The 22,751-nt window shown below is 41.0% G+C and overlaps 1 long non-coding RNA gene across 1 annotated transcript; it reads left to right on the top strand.

The window, feature by feature from the left end:
• Positions 1 to 3,240: 3,240 nt before the first annotated feature.
• LOC143260244 (uncharacterized) lies at positions 3,241 to 22,642 on the top strand. The gene is made up of 2 exons (XR_013034372.1): positions 3,241 to 7,498; positions 22,553 to 22,642. It is a non-coding gene; the product is annotated as an uncharacterized LOC143260244 (long non-coding RNA).
• The last annotated feature ends 109 nt before the right edge of the window (positions 22,643 to 22,751 follow it).

Raw genomic sequence — 22,751 nt, 5'->3', positions numbered from 1 at the left:
GGATAAACTATTAATCGGTCGATAAAGCTACGGTTATTTGTAACAGAAGAAAAAAAAGAACGGTATTTAAAATTTTCTCATCGATCGATCCGTCAGGTTCGCAGATAACCGATACTACGAAACCTTGCTTGAAGTATCTGCGGTTCCCCCCGGATCGATAAAGCACGAAATCGAGCAAAAACGGACGCTTTTCTGCTGTTAGCCTAACGATGATACCGCGAAACGATTAATTCATTCAGTCGCCATTCCGATCGCGGCTAAGTTATCCGATTGCGTGCGCCAGGAACGCGTTACGTAAAGCTCCTCTTCTTGCGGAAAGCAACAATGGGCAACGGGCGGCCGATTGTTCAAGAAAGATTCGATAGGACGCGTGGGCAGCTTTATAGTCTCGCCCTATTTACCCCCTAACAATATTGGAAACCGGAAAGGATATCGGATAAATAGAAGTACACGGGGAGAGGAGACATTCTCTGTTATTCGTTTTTCGAGGTAGCGGCCCGACGATATTAGATTCTGCCGTTGCTGACAATACATCGGCGGATCACACCTTTTAAATCTGAAAAGGCGAGAAATAAACACTTAGATAGACGTTGCTCGCTAGTATTATTATTTTGTGAACTCTTCAACTAGCTTTTTCATTCTTCTTGATCGAAACGACAATTTTCTGGATTAATTCTTAACACATTAAAGGCGGGAGTCGTACTACGATTTATCTCGACTGTAGCTTTTTTAAGTCTAAATTTTTTTATGATTACACAAAATATCGCCCGCTCTAGGACGAAAAACGAGGCGGGGCGGTCGCCGCGTTACCTAGCATACTTTCGTCAAGTTCCCCCGCCTTTAATGTGTTAATTATTCTTCTTGAATTCGAGGGAAAATTTTCTAGACTACATTTGAACTATTCTTGTGTAATTCAAGATGCAATTTTCCGTTTCGTATACTGAAAAATATTAGCATTTGATCGACTCTCGGACTAGCAATTTTCACGATTCTATATTTAGGTAATTAACACAATCCACCGGGACGAAGGTGCGAGGAATCGTCCTCGCTCTTCGCCGAAGCGACAACCGTATAATTCTCAGAGGCTACCAGTTGCCATTTACGTCTATGGGGATTCCCGGAGACCTCGGAATATCTGATCACGTAACTCTCAGCACCTTTGACTCACGTCAGTAAGGTTACCGTTAATGAACGGTGAACGTGAAAGCGGTGGGAGAAAGAAATAACCCGAACCTATTTTCGGAGAAGCGAGACGAATTTCCGTGAACCAAAGAGGTGTGAAATTATTGACTTTTCGGTTTCAATACACCCACGACTTTTTAACCTTTTTCACAAAAGAACAGAGAATTAAATGTCAGAGCGTTCAGCTAACTTTTCAACGGCGTTTTCGTTGTCTTATTAACTTTGCTCTGTACATTTGCCTCGTGGGATTTAGACAATAGCCCGGTTCTTCGAGTAAAGAATCGCTGACGTCTGGAAACGTGCAAAAAATATCATATTAAACTACTCTTTTTAGCCAGCCATGTATTTCTGAACGTGCATATTATTTGAGAAAAAATAAATAGAAGGAACATCTCACTATTTAAAAAGTAACATGCTTTACATGTAATCCTATAATATGTAGAATGTCTTTTGAAAATAGTATCATGCAGAAGTCGATAGCAAATTAGAATTACATTGAATTTCGGTTATAATAGAATTATATTGATCTTCCCAAACAGCGTCGCACTGCAAACACTCCGAAATAGAATTCCAAAGAATTGCTTCTAGAACAGTTTTCAATTAATACTTGACTGGTGTAATTATTTTTCTGAAAAATAATTGATCACGATAGGCGCAAAAAGATGCGTTAATCTAATTCTAGATAAACGATTCATCGATATTTTATTCTTAGCTGGTATATAAAATGCTAAACACGTGGAAAATTAAGCAACCAGCAAACTAAAAAAATCCACAAAATCGAAGTAATTCATCGAATGTAATAAATATTACAAATTTAAGACTCTTTAAATTTTCTTATGCATTACAGTGCAGACCAAAAGTAGGATGAATAAATTGCCAATCTGACCGATACTTAAAAATTTACACGTGCACAATCGTGGACAAATATAACGAAATAACTTTTCTAAAATTGCACCAAACAATTTCAATTATGTTGAGATGATAGAAGTGCTAGTTTTGCTAGTCGATGCATACGAAATTTTTTGTAAAAAGTGCAACTGGATGGAATGACAGAATACAAAAGAATCACATATTCCAACATTTCTATACGAGCACGAAAATTTAAACAATGTATTATTTAGGTCTCGGTAATTGTTATCTTTGCAGAAAATGCTTTTACACATCATCTCAATCGTATTCTAATCGTTCGATGGATTTTTAGAGAAGCTATTCCGTTTTAGAAGGTGACCACGAATATTTGCCGGCGACTGTATACATATGCCTTTACATTAACCTGTGCACACGAACCTTTATAATAACGTCAAGGGTTAACTTTTCTCAGCTGTTCCGATAAACATTCACAGCATTACCTGTTGGTTCAGGCCTTTATCGCGTCCGGCCACCTCGATAAGGATCGCTACGCGAAAATCCTTTTTTTTCCCTGCGCGACTCCTAAGCTCGCCTCCCACCTCGGGGCAGCCGAACGACGGCGCGTCCCTATTCGTTGTTTTCTCCACCACCTGACGAGAGGTAGGACGACCGTCCACGTGGACGGGTCGCCCACATGCGTCAGGTATCGTTACCGTGGCCAATTGTTCCCGGCGGCAGTGCGCGAAGGATGTTGGCCCGATCAACAGATCTCTGTGTCAGCGTTCCGTCTCTCGATACATAGAGAGAGAGAAAGAAAGAGAGACAGAGAGAGTAAAAAGGAAAGAGATCCGCTTACTTTCCTCGCGACGTGATTTCCGCTGTGAACCGCGGACCGGGAAAACAGCGAAAACAAATTCTCTAGCACGGCCCAGCATCGTTTTGTTCCACTTTGCTGACTCTTTTGTCCCGCGGACGAGAGCCTAATAAATCGCGGCCCAACGGAGACCAATTTAGTGCGCGCTCGACTCTCGTCGCGGTTCATTTGAACCGCAGGTGCGCGGATCTCGACGACCCCTAAACTACACCTTCGGTACGATCGTTGTCGGTTTGCTAAGTGAAGTGTGTACCGGTGTTCATCGTAATCCCTGTGCAGACGTCAGAAGAGTTAGCTCGGGAGATGTATTATACCCCGGGTCTCTGGAGGTAGTTTAGGCCTTAAACTTTTGGGGATGGTCTTGGATTAGTTGCAGCAATCCCAGCGGTTGTTGTTCTCACCAAGAGCAAATTTGTACATTGTCGCCTGGCTGTACAGGTTTGAGAGATCGAATGTGCAAGGTTTACTTGATATGTGCCGTTACAGTGTTTTTAGGGAGGACAGTTTCCTGGGGTTCGTTGTAACGCGGTTCACTGCAGTTCTTAATCCGTAATTAATTAACCATTAACCAGTTAGCTGTTGTGACCTCTTTGCAAAGTGTTCACCCAAAATGTGTCGCCAAAGGAAATTGTCAAATTTTCGAATACATTTTCGTTTTCACTAAAATTGCATTTTAAACAGCAAAGACGTTCCCCTGTACTCGTCAAAAATAGCTAACTGATGCACTGGGGTCACTCGTGACAGCAGTATTTCTGTTTCATTTTAAAAAAATAAATGTTTCATTTTCCGTGGTTTTATTGTCTTACACTCTGCTTAAGAATCGTTGGAGCATTTATCGAGAATTAGATTATCACATTTTTTGTGCATTTGCTGTTCGGAGTCTTACACCGACCACAGTATATCCGACATTACTGTGAAAATCATTGTAAAAGCGATAGGTTAATTTACAGAGTTTTAGTAACGCTGTTATTGCTGTTGACGGAGCGTCATTTATATCAGTTAATACAAACAGAAATGAACGATTAGAATGAAGCAGAGCTTTCCCTTTAGATAAAACGTTATCTCTAACATTGAAAATTTCTTTTGGAACAGGATAGTCGTCCACGACAAGGGATAGCTTATTAATCTCTTGTTATGTATTATTCGCTGCGCTCTCTTTCCCTGATCGAATCCTATTAGACACCGAAGACACCAAGCAACGAAATTCGCCCGATTCCGTCTGTAATATAAATTACAGAAACACGCCTGTTGCAATTAAAACGCGCTCGTTCGAATTCACTTTCATTGTAGGTCGCGTGCAAAACGAATCGATGCGTCCAATAAATACCCGGGAGAGCACTTTGCAGCTTCGGTAACCACGGTAACAAGAATTCCAAACGGGTCGATTTAAATAAAATCAAAACACGCGAACGATTCTCGAAAAAAAAAAAATGTCAAACGGGTCAATTTTCGAACAAAATCGAAACACAAACAAAAACATCAAGACAATACCGACGATGTAACGAATAAAAAAAAAAAAAGAAAAATACAAAGACAAAATACGTGCGCCAGCTGCGTACTCGCAGCACCAGGAAATAATTCTCTCGTCGATTAGAAAATTCCGCGCGAAGAAACCGAGACCGAGTACGTGCTCGATTTACAGCAATACGCATGTGTCGATGCTCGTTGACGAGTCCGCACGTGCGGTTACCATCTCAGAAGAAGAAAAACATCCAGGTTTTTTCCTCTCGCGATTAGTAGATCGAATGATGCTCGTTCGTCGATTCGATGACTGTTCAACGTCGTCGCTCGGCGGCTCGCGTTCTCGGCCGCGCCGGAGCCTCTTGCCCGGCTTTGTCATTGAATTAACGATAATCGAATTCAAAGTCACAGAACACTAAGTGCGGCTAATTGTCCTTGGGACACGGTCCGCGTTACTCGAACAGGATTATCGGATTCGGTATCGGCCGTCGCTGTCGCACGCCACGCGCCGCGCTCTTCGCCGAGCTGCACAGGTGTGAAAGTTATCTGACCGGTCGACCACGGTGCAGGCAATCCGGAAGATCGGTTCCCGCGATACCTGCAATCGAGCACGTGGCCGGAGCACGTGCTTTTCCCAAATCGAAAGCCGATATTTAGCCGATCGAAGATCCGATTCTTGGATACGAGTAATTCGTACATTTTTCGAACAATTGTTGTCCGGAGAATCGAAGAGCAGCATATGGTCGTTTAGCACGTTCCGTTTACTTTTGCAATTCCTATTGCAATATTGCTTGGAAGTTTCGGTGTTGACAAAAGAGCACCAAGTGTTCCAATGTATGGAAATAATATCACAATCGTCGGGTTTTTAATTCGAATGAATCATTGCTTCGGTTCCAAGACGAACCTTGCCAAATAGTAGATTTTCGCAGCCGCTCGGAAATTATCGAGCCAGGACATATAAATAGGTCTCGTGAAGCTTCATTGAAGAATTCTGTTTGAATGCGTCTCGAACGCGTTTCAAGAATTTCATATTCGTCATATAGATAGTGTTCCTAGTAAACGGTCGATATAAGCTAGAATGTCGGACGTAAATAGCTGACAATTTTCTGCAGATAATTACATTCTTCACCGCAGTTTTTGCTCGTCCGATTCCTGGAACACGTACGCTTTCGTGTATGCACTATTTATGCGGCGAAAAAAGGTCGTTACATAATCCATCTCTGGATCTCGTAACTCTTAGCTAGCTATTATGACATGTTACTCTGCGTTGGATAAGATACGTGAAACTGGAATAACGTGAGTTTTCAAATCAGTCGTTCGCAAGATTTATTTTAACGCATTCCCCGTCGATTGTTCTCTAATAATCCTTCTAAGATCGAAGATCAACGGTTGATAATTTTTTGAATATATATTGTTCGCATCTATAGTCCAAACAATTGCATATTTCAGTTCATATAATGAAACAACACCTTTTCCGACATTAATCTCTTTAAAAAAAGAATTGTCGAAATACTCTTAGAAACAGCTTAGCCATTGAAAAGCCTGTTAACAGGCTTCCGGTGTTAAAAAACCTTCTTCTTTTTTCTGATATATTGAATTCACGGTTCAATTTCCTAGAAACTAAAACAGAGCTCCAAGAATATCTTTCAGCGAGATTCCTCGTGTTAAATCTAAGATAAAGATGTTTCGCAACTTCGTTATTAGCAGTCTACGGTCGTTTAAAATTTATGGATTCAAAAAATTTGCAATCTTAGTAGCTTTTACTTTGTTGAAAGGTCGCTGATGCAGCCGGCTAGAAATGTTAACGTTGTTGTAAGGTCGCCGAAGCAGCCGGCTCGAATGTTAACGTTGTAAACGGTATCTTGTTTTATCGGGCACTCGAGCGAGGAGTGTCATAATCGCTCGATAATTGCAACGTCGGCTGATAGTGGCGGGTCGATTATCGACGAAAATTTCATATCCCGTCGTTTGTACTTCCTTTCCACGGCCGACAAAGATATCCTAGTGAAAGTTCAGGCGGGTTGTGTTCCCGATCATCTAGCCGAGCCAATTGATTTCTTACGGATCGTTGAATTCACCGCGGTGTCATAATCCCCGGCAAGTTTCCTAAACGATTCGAAAAATGAAGCGAGGCAAGAAAACGGAAAGACCACGAGTCTTGTCGTTCTTTTTTATCGCGCAACTGCGTTGTTAAGATACAGGCAAATCTCACTAGCCTAATTGGTCTTGGTTAGATAACGAGACAATTATGTGCTTCGCGCGGTTCGTCTTTTTGACCTAATTGTTGCTCGCTTGGGAAATTCTGCTGACTACGGGACATGACTCTCCACGAGATTCTCCGCAGACATTTCGTACGCGAACGGGACCGAAATTCACTTAATAATGTAGATTGTTTGGTGCTTGTGTTAATATTATCTTCCGAAGAAACTACGGTCTCGAGCTCGTTCAATTTTTATCGTAGGATTTATTTTACTGCCTTTTATGTAATCACACTTTAACGTTAGATTACGCGCCGTTGATTCGAGTACCTGCTGGCTTGTTTCCACTTGTCCAATTTTTATAGTTCGTCTTTATGCGGTTTACAAGAACAGGTGGTTAGTTTCAACAGTTTTCGAAATGGTTCTAGCTTAATCGTCGCGAAGCTTGATCGCCTTTCCGCGAGACGAATAATCAATTAATCCCAATTGATCGAGAACCGTGCGATCGAGGACAGGTCACGTGCCGATCCATGAACAGCGAATGGGAACGAAGAAATTCGTCGGTCGCTCGTTTTAACAATTATTTCGTGAACGCGTGTGCGTGTGTCGCTAGCGCCTGAAGGATTTCCGATCGACGTGCTCGCCGCAACAATAGCTGAAGCTTCTTTATCTCGGCTATCAGTTTCGCGCGATTATGCGAGCCGCGAAGCCATCCGAATTGTCTGAGTGTTGTCACCGTCATCGAGGAATCTCGGTCGAGTCGTCGCAGCCGTCTCGTTCTGTCTCGTGACGAATAAACTCGGCGATCATGTCGCATCTGAAATCGAAGAGCGGATCGTCCGACGAATCCGCGAAGAGGATGTCGAAGCAGGGCGAGTACCGGAGGATTCAGTTCACCTTGCTGAAAGGACACCTGGAGCACCGTCTTCACGAGGTAACGAGTCTGCCGTACGCGTTTACGCTATTATCCTACGATCATTTATCTAGAACGATGTCGAAGCGGTATCGCAACTTTGGGCTCTTTTTCGCCGTGGATCTGCTATGTCTTTTCCTATAGGACTTTTCGACACAGTTTCGTCTGTGTTTCCAAGTGATTCACAAATTTTTAGAACCTGGAGAAATCAAAATTGAGTTAGTTGTTAGGGATTGATCAAAAACGTGAGAAAAGAAGGTTTATATTCAGTCGTTAAGCATCAGGGTTGTTTTAAAAGCGACGTCTTCGAAAAAACTCCATTTCGATCTAGTGTAAGCATGGCTACAGTTGATACTATAGTGTACAAAAATAAAAGATTGTAATAGATCATGGTATTCCAGAGATCCAGTGGCCATTTTGTCGCCTTTTCTTTCGCCCTCGCTGATCTCGAATTAAGGCGTCACGCAAATATTTTTTCATGTGGACCACAACAAATATATTAAGAAATAATTTAATTTACATAAATAACAGTACATTCAGCAATAGAATGAAATTTTTGTTATTTAAATCAGCGTACATTTGACTACACGGCAGCCATTTCTTTAAGACCACGTTTTGAATACCGTGGATATAATACTACAAAAATTGAAAAATTCGTTTACAAAAAGGCTGAGACGCATATTTAAACAAATGACCCGTCAAAGTCTAGATTGTTCAACGTAGAAAAGCCGCGTAACATTTCAAATTTATCGGTGCACCAGTTTTCGAGCTATGCTTGATGCATCTGTCGGCGGTGATCTACGAGAATAATAAGGAAATGGTCTATAGTGACAAGAGAATCATAATTATTTAAGATTCCTGAAATAGCCAGTTCACCATGACAAAACGAGACACACCGGCGTTTTTTTCAGACAGGCGACGCCGCCAGAAATACATTTGGCCACATCGCCTGCATCCTCCCTTTTCGCGTCGCGATTTCCGCCGGATAATTAATTTCAGAATCAGCGAATCTTTTGATCTGGCTCCTGATTTACGATCTCGCCGCTGTACAATGTTATTCCGGAACTTTGTCGTCCCTTTTTAGAAAACTGCGGTATATCGGTCGCGCCCGTAGTCCACCGGAAGTTGCGACTTTTCACGAATCGAAATGCCGATTCGCAGATGCTAGCTGCTGTGAGTCATCGATCATTTCTATTCTCTCGCGAAATTTTGCAATATCTGCATCTCTACGCCTCTCTTTTTGTTAAAAAGACCTATTCGATTTGATACAGGAAATTCTTCGTACACATTTTACAGCTCTGAATTCGTTTTTAACGTTGTTCTTTATTTATCGAAATGTAAATTTAAGCTCGACTCATTCGTCCGGTAATTGTTAACGAAATTAATTTATAACTGACTTTATCGCAACAGTTATAAATAGACTGCGTAAATAAGTACGTGTAATTTGAAACAATAAAACGGTGAAAAATGTTAAATAATGTCGATTTACTACTTTGGATATATTAATATTATTATGCAAATAATGCAACTTCTGATTTACTCCTACCTTTTGCGGCAGATGCAGAAAGTTTTTATTTTGCATAAAGAACCGCAGACTAGTTATAAACTTAGTACGGAGTTCACATTTTCTAGTAACAACATCTCATTTTCGAAAATGTTCTCTTAGGTCTTAAAATGTAACCTATATGTATACATGATAAAATGTTAAAAATTGAGATAAATTATAAAGTTACTATAAATTCACTCAACTCTAAATTATCTTAACAATACACATATTAGTGAACAATAACACTTCGAGTTTTTCGCAACGAGTAAAATATGACTTACGCCACTACGATGCAAAAGCGATAATTATTGAAAAATAACGTTGACATTGGTTTTACCGTAATTCGCGCAGATTTTATATATTCTTTTTTTATTGAAAAATCTGCCCGGTTATGAGCAAGAAGAAGGGCCTCGCTGCATATAAATAGCAAGAGAATACGCATATTTTCATAAAAATAGCAGAAAATCGGTATCCCGATAATTACTGTCAGCGCGGCGGTCTCGGTAAAAAAGAATTTAGACGATGCAGCAAAACTTCGGGACAGTGTGAACACGGTCGGTGACGTACTATTGCGTCACCTGAAGTCCAAAATTGGTAACGGGTGACGTATCGTTGCGACGCACTTAAATCTAAATGCGGGAGAAGATGACGCGGTGGTTGTGTCTTCGTGGTTCTAGCAATTAATAGCTAGGGGCGCTAATTACCTGACCGTGGAACCCACTGCGTTTATACGGCGCGAGAGAAAGCTTTTAAGAAGCTGTGCAACTTGTTGAGCCAGAAACATAATTTCGCACAGTTTCCGCGAAAATATGAGCAGCCATTCCATTGTTTTAAAGGGAGCGTGTCCCGAAGTCAAGGCTGCCGTTCTTTATATCGAGAAGGTTAAGCTTTCATTGATGCGGGGAAATTATCGCAGTTAACTGACTTTATCGATTTAACAAACTTCCTATTGAATGGGAATCGATTGGTCTGCCCATGGCTTACACTTTCTACTTTAGTGGCCACGAAAGTCGGATGAACTCCCGATTGTGCATCCCAGATACTATGTATCTTCATTTTCTCGACTAGACTCTTAACATCTTCTTTGCCGATAGAATCTTAACTTTATGCGGATTACCACTTTCAGAGGCAAACTCGAAACGAAATTGAGATGAAATATCGAAGGAGAAACTTTTTATCTCTTGTAACTAATACAGAACATTTTGTTCCTGCATCGAATACTATTTCAGACGGATTTTAACCGGAGTTAAAAAAGCGAAAAGTATGTAGGTTCAATGATCAACGATTGTAACTCGTTAGTTATTATAACTAATATATAATAATTTACAATAACTAACGAGTTATAATCGTTAATCATTAATCCGAAATAATCTGAAATAGCATTCGATGCAGAATGAAAATGTTCTGTATCGATTACAAGAAATGAAAAGTTTCTTTAAATATAACATTTTCTTGATCACGTAAATGAAGGGGCTAATTAAAATGTGATTTTTGTTGCATTAAAATAATTACAAATATTCAATTAGATACGAACTATGTAACTCGATATTAATGAAATCGAATTAGATTTCGTATCTACCTGAATGTTCATAATTGTTCCATTACACAAAAAATTGTATTTCAATTAACTTTCTCGTTTGCGAAATCAATAAAATCTTATACTTAATTCGACGCTCAAGATCGCGGGCGCCTTTCGATTTCGACTGAACTTCGCCGTCTAGATCGCCCGCGATCCCGGTTTCCTGTAGATCGGCGGGCCAAGACTCGTAGATTTATAGCGACGCCTCGAATTACACGTTTCTGATCGAGAGATCGCGGCCAGATCCACGCGACGCAGCGTCGATCTTATCCCCGGCATATTCGTGTGCAGTTTCTGATGCAGCCGAGCGTGCACTATTTTCGTTTACCTTCGACGGTGCGTGCCAACGCGCGCCTAACCGGCTAACACCGGGGTGCGACGCTGATTTATCCGTCTCCATTCGCTCGGGGATCCGTGGATCTGTTTCTCAGTGCCAGAACGCTCGTCATAGGAGGTAACGTCCACTCCTCGCGGGCATCAGCGTATCCGTGCCAGAAGAGGAATTCACAAGACGATCTTCGCTTGCAACGGGAATCGCGATGCTCGGCATCGCACACGTCCCAAGGATCCATGGATCTCGCCTTGTAATTCCCATTTTCACGAGGCAATCCCGACCCCGAAACACAATTCCGTGTTTCGGGATCGATCGATAAGTACTGGGCCACCTCGACGCGGGCTCGACTTAGCTTTAGAAACGGGGAAATTAATATAGAGAACGGCGGGAAGCGATTTGCTATTTTTCCGGGGACTCTGGTGCGCTGTTTCTAATTTTCTATAGCTATATCTTGGTTGGAATCTTTGAGAACGCATTGGAAATAGTTAATAGAAACACTCTTATTTGCGTGAAATAATATTTCAAGATTTATTTTACATCGTAGGGATGGATACATGTGTCGAAAATAGTTGTTTATGTTGCGGTAAAGAAAATTATTAATCGAGACTGGATATACTGGATATGCATATATATTTTCATAATATTGAAAATGTAATTTTTCGAAACAGCATTTCGCGCGTCCAGAATTTCTATCAATTCTTTGAAATTCTATTTATTGCGATTAATATTCGCGAGAGAGAATAAACCTATAGAAATATTACGAATGTACTTTGTTTACAAAGTAACAATGCACATATCTCGAATGATACGTGTATCAAATGCAAACACGAATGTCAGGAGACATTACCCGCAATTGCGTTTCATTTCACGTACAACGAAGGAAATATTTATTTCAATTGAGCGCGTTCCAGATTTTATATTGTAAAATATATATTTTAAACGCTTGTCGTATATTTGTAAAATCAATTGAGTATCTCAAGTAGTATTTCGGTCGATACAGAAATAAATTGCTATTTAAAATGAAGCAAATGAAACACGGTCGAGAGAAATAGAGAATCTGCAAATATCTGTATTTCTCAGTTGAAATATTCTTATCCAAATCTTGTGCCGGAACACCGCGATACTTGCTCACTTGCTCGTAAATGAGAAAGATCGCAGTAGAGGGTGAAAAGAGCGGAGGATTTTTGGTTTGCACTGTAATTTATTGTTTTCGATACCTCAAGTACAGGAGAACCTCGATACTTGTTTGCTTGTGGTTCTGGTAGAAAAAAATCAAGATCCAGAAAATGCGATGAACAATTTCCTGGTTCGATGTATCGTCGAGCGTTATTTTCGACTTCTCAAGTACAGAAGGACCTCGATACTTGTTCGCTAAAGTTATCGAAAAATACGATTAAACTGCAGGAAATTAGAAGCAACAATTTCTAGGATTCTAGCGTATATCGTTCGCACAATGATTCAATGATCATGCCGGGGCGCGAATCGTTAACGGTAATCATTAATGGCAGAGGGTCTATCATCGCATAGCAGCGCGATGCCAAAAATGCTTTTAGGCGATTGTTAGCGTTATTGGATGCCAGAGTAATCGATCTTACACGGAGAGTAATTTATTCTGCGCAAGCTCAACGTTTACTTGCCTCCGAAAGTATAGCGAAATGAAACTATAGCAGAGCTTAGAACGGTCCGATTGTAAAATCGGTATAGAACAGACGAAACGAACTACATTTTGTTACACGTTGTGCTAATCGAGCTACATACGATTTATCAATTACGACGATTTATCATTACGATTAGAGGCATTCGCTATTCTTTCACGATACCGTATCGGAACACGCAACGCCGCCGCTGTCTTATCGCGTCATTATCTGTACGAGCGATGATTGACGATAGAATCCGATTTTTCCAATTACTTTGGTAACCAGTTGCCGATCGAACGCGGCGAATGATGTGTTTCGCATCCTGATCAGCCGTGTCACACTCTCATATATCATGTCACGAACGTCTCAAGCCGAGGTACGCGGAAATTTTCTTACCATAATCGAGTTAACAAACCCCCGTTCGTGCGTCACTTTTCTCGGCGCTATATAGCCTTCGTTTTCGAGGACGGGAAGACCTTAAGGTACACCGTCGTTCCGAACGACAGTTCGAAACGATTTTTGATCACCGTAAACGACAGTATTATCTCCGGTTTCGAGAAATATCCAAGAATTTCGTAATACCGCCGTTAAAATTGCAAGAACATTTTTTTCTTTTTTTTAGAGTCGATTACTAATTAACTTCTTGATCGAGATCCACACGGTGTCTTTGCAGCAGCGTGGAAATTGCGCCAAGTTTTATCGCGAGTTCTATTTCAGTTAACGAGAAGCCGAATTGACTATTCGTTGACATTTCTGACAAATTTATTTCACCGCGGCGAATTATCTCTCTAGAATTCGGCGAAAATTTTAACGTTTACGATCAATGCAAAATCAATCGATTACAAAAAATAGGTTTATGGTCATCGGTGAACCTCTCAGATCACTCTTTCCCCACCGAAACGAACTACGTATAGCGACGATCACGCACCGCCCGGAGCGACGAAATCGGCTGTGCTTGATAAAAGACTTTATCAGATCATGCTCGTTGTTTCGATTCGTGTAATCTGTGCCCGAGGGGAAATGTTCCGTTCGTTTTTCGTACGAAAATCATTCTCGTAAGCGATACCGCAAGAAAAATACATTAACGTTTCTAAGAAAGCGTTTCGAATGTTGAAAGAAGACAATCCTGTTCCTGGATTATGCAACAGCGATAAACGATGGAGCTGGTGCGGTTAGGATAAATTGTTGTTGTTTCATCATGTTTTGTCATAGTTTACGCTATCGGGACCTTATCGCGATAATTGGAGGCCAGTCCCGAAGGAATTAAGTTTAAAAACAATGTCCACGGTCGTCGAAGAATTGTTTTATCTTGCTAATTGTTCACTGAATTGAAATTTCCATTAAAAATCTGTTACAATTTAAATATCTATACAAAATCTATTAGAATTTAAATTTTGATTAGAGAAATCTATTACAATTTAAATTTCGATTTATAATCTATTACAATTTAAATTTTGATTAAAAGTCTATTGCAATTTAAATTTTGATTCAAAATCGATTGCACTATAAATATTCTATTTAAATCTCTATTTAAATTTCTATAAAAATCTTGTTAGATCACATTTGTTCTCTTTCTTTTCCCCTTTCTCTCTCTCTTTCTCTGAAATTGATCTACTTTCGTCCCCTCTCTCCTTTCTTTTAATTTCTATTTCTATTTGATCGAGTAACGATGCACTAAAACGCTTTCGTATCTTGCGATCTCGTGGGATTCCAAGTTGGCGTAATTAGTATCAATGATCCCGAGTCAGTCGCGAAACGATCTACGAGTTGGGGGATCTTCGTGAACTCTCCCCTTCGTGTATCTTTCATTTTATTTCGTCTGTTTGCTTCCTCGAACTCTTTCCTTTGATAATAAACTGTGACGCCGAGGGAAATGCATTTTGTTCATGGACGTTTATTATTAGACTGTGAATTTTTGCAGGAAATCCAATCTCCCCGGTCTGCAATCACTGAATCACTACACCGATGCAACAGTAAATTTCATTTTCGTCTAACCACACTCCGGCGTAATTCATTTCTTGCCCGATGATTAAGTAACACGAAGCATCGATTGTAAAATACATTTCGCATCGACTGTAAAATCTGCTCTTCTCTCTTGTTCCGAATGATCCGAAATCATTGATTAGAAAATGTCTTCCAAAACAGGGCCATTGTAAAATACGTTCCCAAAGAAAAATTATGAGCGGCCTCGAAGCATTAATCGCAAAATTTGTTTCTAAACATAGTCTTCGCAAAACAGGTTTCGAATGAAAAGAAAAAATGCTTAGTTCGGTCTCCCAACCATTAAAAATCAGAAAATATAAATACGAGAAGTTATACGGTCGACTGCAGCTCGTTAAAAGACGTACTATTGTATGATCGTGTCGATTCAAGGATAATAGGATAATAAGAGAATTGTTACAATCTTTTATTGTTCCTTGTTATGCTTCCTGCGACGTTCCATTGATAAGATCGGCTCGCGCGAACGGTGTAACACAGATAAACGTGTAAAAGACAGTTATCGCGCTGGTTTGTTTTTATTTCATTCACCGATACTCCCGAATCTTCGTAGATAAACCGCAGTCTTTGCTCGTGTACCGTGAAGAATGAAACGTCGGATCGTTTGGTCGTGTAAACACGAGACAGTTTATTGTTTGTGCTACTGGAAGTTGAACTAATTTGAACAGATCCGTGCAACGCGCGCTGCGAGTCCAGTGGCATTCTCGAATGCTGTAAGAATTAATTAAGCTATTACAGCGAACAGTGAACGCGTCGATTGTCGATTCTCAGAGGCGATTTAATCGTAGAATTCGTGCTACTGCTCTCAATTGTTTTCCGAAGATAGCGAGACCCGTGTTAGGGCATACAGTTTCGTTGCGAACGGAGTGATACAGACCGATGACAGCTTTATTTTGTGCTGGATTATAAGTTACTCTACCTGCAGAACAATTTCCGAGTGCTCCACGATATTCAAATGATTCATTTCGAGGACGTTGATTGAATTGCGAACTGAATTGCGAGCATCTTCATTCTGCGAATTGAAATGAAGCACGTTCAAGGATTTGGTGGCTGCTCGAGTCGTTGTTAATATTCAATTTCGCTCGTAAAATGTGCTTCGAGGATTTAATAATTTCATACGGCCCATAAAAATTATCTTGTTGATATTCATGTTGAATAATCGAGACGTTCCTATTTAATTCGATAAAAATGTAAAGTCCAGCGAGAATGAATTGCCTCGAAAGTTGACGATCATTTTTCCAAAATCTATGAGATAATTCCATCGATGTTCAAACTTTCGTTCTCAGACAACAAACATTCCTTTCCTTAATCTAATGTAGACGATACAAGTGTTCCTTTAATTCGATAAACAACACGAGCGTTACTTTAACAAACAACGCGAGTGTTCCTTCAACTGAACAAACAACACAAGTGTGTGTTAAAATTGTTTCCAAGAATCTCTGATCCTCGAAAGCACTAAAGCCTGAGGACTCTCGGCCGCAGCATTGGATACATGAGAAATCTCTGTTCGGTCTCGGTGATTCCGTGTTTGCAGCATTGTTGGCGGCCTCGTAGGCGAATTCATTCGCGATTAGAGCGACCATTCGCGCTGGTAACGAGAGGCACAAACCGTACGAGGCAAATGGTGAAGCAGTGGCGCGTAAAGAGCAATAAATCACGGATGTTGTGTAACCCGCGACACGTGCGAAACGTTTTGCAAATATGTGTTCAAAGGAGAACACAGTGTATCGTATCCCGGATGCCAAGAGACCAGAAAAGCCACGAGCCACGGGGCTGTTTAGATCGTTCGGCGGCTCATCGACGCGAAATTAGAAACATGTTTCGCGTCTCCAAACGCTCGGTCTTCATTAATCGGGATCTGCTTATCGTTAGCGGACAGGTTGTACAGCTTGGAACCGACAGAACGAACGGAAAGAACATTTCATTCTCGAGATGCGTGCTCGAAGGTCTCCCAGAAATCGATTACACGAAACGAAAGCGAGCAGCCGTTTTCTCTGCGCGCAGAATTTGTTGCAACCGGCGGCGATTTCGAAACGGTTCTACGTGGAAACACGAGTTGACGATGTGTTCATAATTTTTTGCAGCTCGCTTCGTTCTGAGAATAATTCATTTCGATGGTCGATTGATCAGAGTCCTCTTGGAAGCGGGTCTGATCATCGCTCACCTGTTCTACTTGCGAACGTGATCCTTAGACTGTTGATTTTACGAACTTATGAGAAAAATAAGAGGGTGAAACAGTAAAAACAAAAAGGTTTAGAAACATTGTTATGTTATTTTCAAGCTAAATTCAATTTATTAAGGAAATGAGTTTCTGTTTGATTACGCGGTATCGTAAATTGGGGATTTTTACTGCGTGGAAATCTACGGTCTAGCGATCATGCTTGTTGCATAGCGAACGTTTTATTGCTCTAGAAAGATATGTTTTCAAACAAGAGCAATTTTTATCAATTGAATTTTACATTTTTCCGTAGGAAGAAAACTTTGGAATTTATTTAAGGACTACACTTGTTTAAAAACTGTAAAGATCTAGCACTTGAACAATCGTTTACAATGTTTAGTAACTTTAGGTAACTTGAATCATGCCACCGGTTGCAGCACGCAGCATGTACAGGGTGTCCGAAATGATTTACACGGAACAGTGTCAGAAAATTCCGGGAATGGAAGTAAGAGGAAATGATCTTAGTCATGTTTTACTAAAAAAATAAAATAGAAATGGTTACAATCGTAAGCTTCCAATGAAAATGCTGACCGGTTTTTCCTTCGACACACGCGACACGAGCTAATTGCCGGTGTTTTTCTAATCGTTTCACGCAATGTGTGCTAACTAATTGAGGTCAGCGCAAGCAGCGTTTAGCGGCTTTAAAGGAAAAATTTTGCCTGGGAAATATTAGCACCTTGAATTCGCAATGCACTCGCTGGGACGAGAGGAAAGCGGCAAGAACCACGCCATGGAATATTCATAAGAACTAGAAATGGAGCTATGGTAAACGCTGTCAATTTCTTCTCGTCCTTGAACGAAAAACCTGTTCGCTGCTGTATTAACGTGTCGCCGACATGTTCGACTCTTTACGAGAGCCACAGTAAAATTCCCAATAATTTCTCCGTCGCTGAAATATGTTTGCACGATGTTTAGATAAACATTTATCGCTTGGCAACTTCAATATTGACAATGTTTCCGTTACGCCATTTCGTATCGTCATGTGAAACCGTTAAAGAATCGCTCTACAAAATTTTAACATAGCTTTCGCGTCCACGGTACACCTTAAATATTCAGAAAACTGCATTTTTAAAGAGCGACACAATTTTATTAAACCAAAAATAGAGCGAAAATTTCATTTTTACATAAAAGAATTCTTTAAAACGTAAAAATTGTCGGATCAACTGCGAGCGACAGAAGTTGAATAAAAATGTATCGTTTCTATTAATAGTTTCAACGAATCGAGGAAAACGTAAGAATATACTTAAATCCTTCTAATCTTATGACTGTTTGGTATTTCGCCAAATCAATATTGCGACGAATGCATAGTACATACAGGGACCATAAGTCCACGTGCTATTTAAACACATATAGCTCTGTATCAGTAAAAATGTCGAAGGGCAATCGATAGAGCTTGCGTCTGATAAGATCTCTTACTTTTGTCCGTGCTTTCTGGCACCGTTCGAGACGGAAAATCGAAAATAACGAGGACACTCTGTACAGCGTCGCAGGATTACGCGTGACCTTGGTCGGTCTTCTTAGCCGAGAGACAAAGGGAAGCGAATATGGGTCGGTGCTTTAACGAAACGTTCTGCCAAACCTAGTGCCAACTGATACTGCTGGAATATGAGAGTGTGTCCTGATATCGACCTGGTTTCCATGGAATACGTGAATGAGAGGAGTAGCTTACGGTCCTCTGATCAGGGAAGCTCCGCTTCCTCGTCGTCGTTGATCCCGCAGGGATTTGGGCGGAGTTATGGATCGTTTTCCACGTGTCAGCAGGCGATACAGTCATTTTGGAGCAGAAGCAAACAGGTATCCGATAATCGTACATTGAAAATCCCTTTGACCGTGAAGTGTTTCAATACACAGCGTCCGTGAGAAAAATAAAGTCTAAGAGATACGGTGTCCTCGAGAAAGAATAACTTGGGGAAAGGATAGTAAAGGATTCGCTCTTTCAAACGAGCCTAGGTAGCTCGTTGTAAGATTGGTTTTCACGAAGTTATAATAGTTTGAATATTAACAACTTGTTTACTTAAGATTTAGTGCTCTGGTTGTACGTTCCGAGCGGACTCATTGCCGGTTGTTTAAAAAAAAAGAGCCTTCGGAGATAAAGTAGAAGCTTCGTTCTTTAAAATAAGCTTAGGTAGATTTCTGTATGATATAGTTTGACGAAATTACACTGGATTAAACATCGACAGTTTTCACAGAAGAAAAACTGGTGTGTGTGTTCAATTCATCCACACACAAGAATTCTTTGGGAAAAAATAGCATAGAGGTGTTAAAATAGAAGCTTCAACCTTTAAAATAAAGTAAAGTAGATCATTGTACCATTTTTTTTCACAAAGTTACTACAACTCGAATACCAACGATTTTTCGCTCAAGAAAAACTGATATTTGATTTAGACCATGGGCGTATAATACGGTAAATAATTTTTCAGTCGCACAACGAAATTCTTTAGGGAAAAAGAGGTGAGTGAAAGTAGAAGCTTTGCCCTTTAAAACAATCTCAATTAGATCTCTGTACGAATTTTCGTAACGAAGTTACGACACCTCGAACATCGACGACTTTTTACCTCGAGATTGAGCGATCACTTAATTGTGACCGTGGTTGTAGAAAATTGCCGGGTCGGAGCACCGCGTATATCTTCTGTCGCAACCATAAACGTCCACCACAGGTGGACCAGAACTGAATGAGCAGTTCTACCGTTCAGGTGGAATGTGCCAAGATTTTTCGACGTGTCCCGAAAGACAAACGACGTCGGCATCAGTGTCGTCGGGACATTTGTTGCGCGGATTACGCTCGATTACCACGGCTGTCCGTCCACTCGATGACGGATTTAGCGCTGCTAATTACAAGATAAGTTTACAAGGCTGAAAGCTTGTAAAGAGGCGGCGCTCTAATTAAATCAGCCGCGCGGAAGTTTTGGAAGGCTCGGTGATTAAGTCGAGACGCCTTCGAAGCCCGATGTTTGTCGTTCACTTCTGTGTTGCTCTTGATGATTTCCTGTGACTGAAACATAGCTCGTCGTCAAGAATATTTATGCGCTCGCTTGGGGCATACTAGTTGCCCCTTGCAACAGTTTTGCATCGTTTCATCTCGCTGGAATTCTGTTATTAACGTCAAACCAGCCGAGCACTGAAGAAGATGTCTCTGCCACGTGTTGCTTCATACGAGTTACAAGAGTGAATTTATTTCAATCATTTCCTACGAATGACTTTTTATCATTTCTAAGATTATTATTATTACGCACGATTTATTGCAGGAAAAATAAGTTAATTTTTATCACGTCGACTGCGAACCTCGAGATGTCTTGTGGTCAAAGGCGGCATGAAAAGGATTTATTTATTACTTTTTACTTATTATTATTGATTGATTTATTTTTTTTTAATTTTGGCGTCTAGAACAGATTTCTCCAAAACAGACTTCGCAGTCAACGTGTTAAGATTTCAAAGAAATTTTTGTTCAGTTTGCAATTGTCGTTGAACATTGCTGTTTCACGTAAAGGTACATTGATGTCGTATGACACAAACAACTTCTTAATAGAAATCTCTTCGTAACTGAAATATTTCTATTTGAGTGAACACGAGGTTCGAACGAACCGCAAGCATAAGGAAGAGGCGGTCGCAATTGCAGCCGCCTGTTTTCCTACGCGCAGTTGTTCCTTTTTATGGGCGTCGGTAAACGATGACACTCGCACACAATTGATTAGCGAGCGGAGAGACTTAATTGGCCCAAGTGCCGCGACCAGCGCAAGGACGACACACGCGGTTAGAGCTGTGCTGGCTGAGAAAATATTTTTCTAACCGGGCTACGCCTTTTAAACAGCCGCCGCATACTGCGCAACCTTTCAGTTAATTTTTATCGGACCCGATTCCACGGGCACCGAATAAGCCGCAGTTTGAGCTGCACTTATCGGCCAATGTAAACGCGCCAGCTGAATGAGGTGCGAATTTATGGTTTGTCGTCGCAGTTCCAACAGCTTCTATATAGAATAAGAAATAACATTTCATTTGCGAGCAAGAAATAGTAAGTGCAATAGTAATTTCATTTGTAATTTGTTATTTATCATGGAATATAAAATTTGTCCAATTTCGCTCGTCGAAAAATTACAGTCGGCTTCGTCGCTGCCCATCTCCGCAAATTTTCCCAATTTCTGGATAGAAAAAATACTACGTCACAACTCGAACTTTAAGAAACAAACTGCAAAAAGTTGCGTTTAAATATCTCTTCTATTTTTACCGCAAAAAAATCACAAAGATGATCTTTAAACGACCGAATAGGAAGTCCTAAACTTACGATTTGTCAAACTCGACTCGGATCATATTTTTTTTCGCGCGATTACGGTTCCGTGGATCGTGTTAAGTACGCGGAGGCTGCATGGCCGACTTCGCCGCGTTCTTGTGACCGCATCGCTTTAATTGTTTTTGCCGAAATCGCACCGCTGCCGGAACAAATATTTAACTTCTCCGTCTGGGTCGGCTCCTCGGCGGAGATCGTCGTAGATCGTCGCCGCGCTCCTTCGATCGTTGGATCTACGATCCACGCGCGCGCCGCTCGCGATCTTATCAGCGAGATCCTGTGCAACTGTGCGCGCCAGTTTGGAGATCCCAAGGCGGGATATATAAGCGTGACACGAGCGAGTCGCTAGACAATGTTTCTCGCGCGGTCTCGCACGCGCCTCATCGATCTCGCGGCTGCGATCCACGATCCAGTTCGTTCCTGGATCCCCTGAGAGGACCTCCGCGATCCTGAAGAAAGGAAGTCTGGATCGATGACCGGACGAAATCTGGAGAAAATGCTCAGGCTCACCACTTTGTCGAGGGTCCGTCTTCTTCACGGTATCGATCTATAGATCGCGGATTTATTTAGGATCCAATATACAATCTCGAACTTCAACTATTCCACTCGTGGCCGTGATAATGTGCGCAATGATTGCGAAACGTCGTCAAATTTTTAATGGCTACCTACGATCGTACAGATAATTATTCTCTCAAGGTTTACGTTCAAACGAGATTCGGCGCGATTTGAGATTTTCTTTTTAAATAGGCTAATGAAGATATTCGATTGAAACTTTGCGAGTTCGTTTAGCATTCTTTGGACCATGCGCGAGAATTTCATTTTGCACGGATCTCGGCTCGGTCCGAAGTTACAGCGATTTTTCAGATGCACCCGAGAAAGTATTACACGACGGGCATAGAAGCGGTGATTGTTGTTTCATTGAGCAAGAAGTTCCAAAAGATTTTTTACCTGCATGCTTCCGACCGTACTGTTCTCCTTGGTGAATTTGTCTTAACTAACATTTCCGATCGTCCAGACGATTAGGCTTTAAATTAATATAAAATCATTTTTATATAAGTGGAAACAAATGAATGGAATCACACATTTGGAAATATGTTTTAAAATATCCTGAAAGGTAACAAATTATTAGATAAAACACAATAACTAAGTAGGACGGTATAGTTTAAACTATATTGAATCGAAATTAAATGAACGACTGATAGAAAAATTACTCTGTCAGATAAGATTTCTTGTCTTCGTAGCGAAGGAAGTGGTTACATCGAAGATCCTGCAAACAGTGCCGTCTCAAATAATATCGTAAATCTTAACGAAGCATTTCAGTGACAAACGGTGCCAACAACAGGAACCACAATGTATCATTCTCATTCACGACAACAATACAGTTCGCATTAGAACGTACAGCAGTAACAATAGAACAGCTGTTGCATCGATGTTCGCTCACCAACCGCGCACGCATCTTGCTGAACCTTTATTCGTCCTAGGTGAAACGCTGGGTCACAAACGACCCAGAGGCCCGCACGAACGTCCGCCCAACTTTTTCTCAAGGACGAGGCTCGATTTTCCGAGGCTAAGAGCAGCGGCTTTCCCGTCGGAAGAAGAACGGGAACCAGAAACAGCGTTCGATCATCCCGTTGCCCCATCGACATGTTAGACCATCGAACAAAAACGGTTTCCAACATA

This window comes from Megalopta genalis, chromosome 11, assembly GCF_051020955.1.
Source record: "Megalopta genalis isolate 19385.01 chromosome 11, iyMegGena1_principal, whole genome shotgun sequence".
NCBI lineage: Eukaryota > Metazoa > Arthropoda > Insecta > Hymenoptera > Halictidae > Megalopta > Megalopta genalis.
This window is presented reverse-complemented; position numbering and strand designations above follow the sequence as displayed.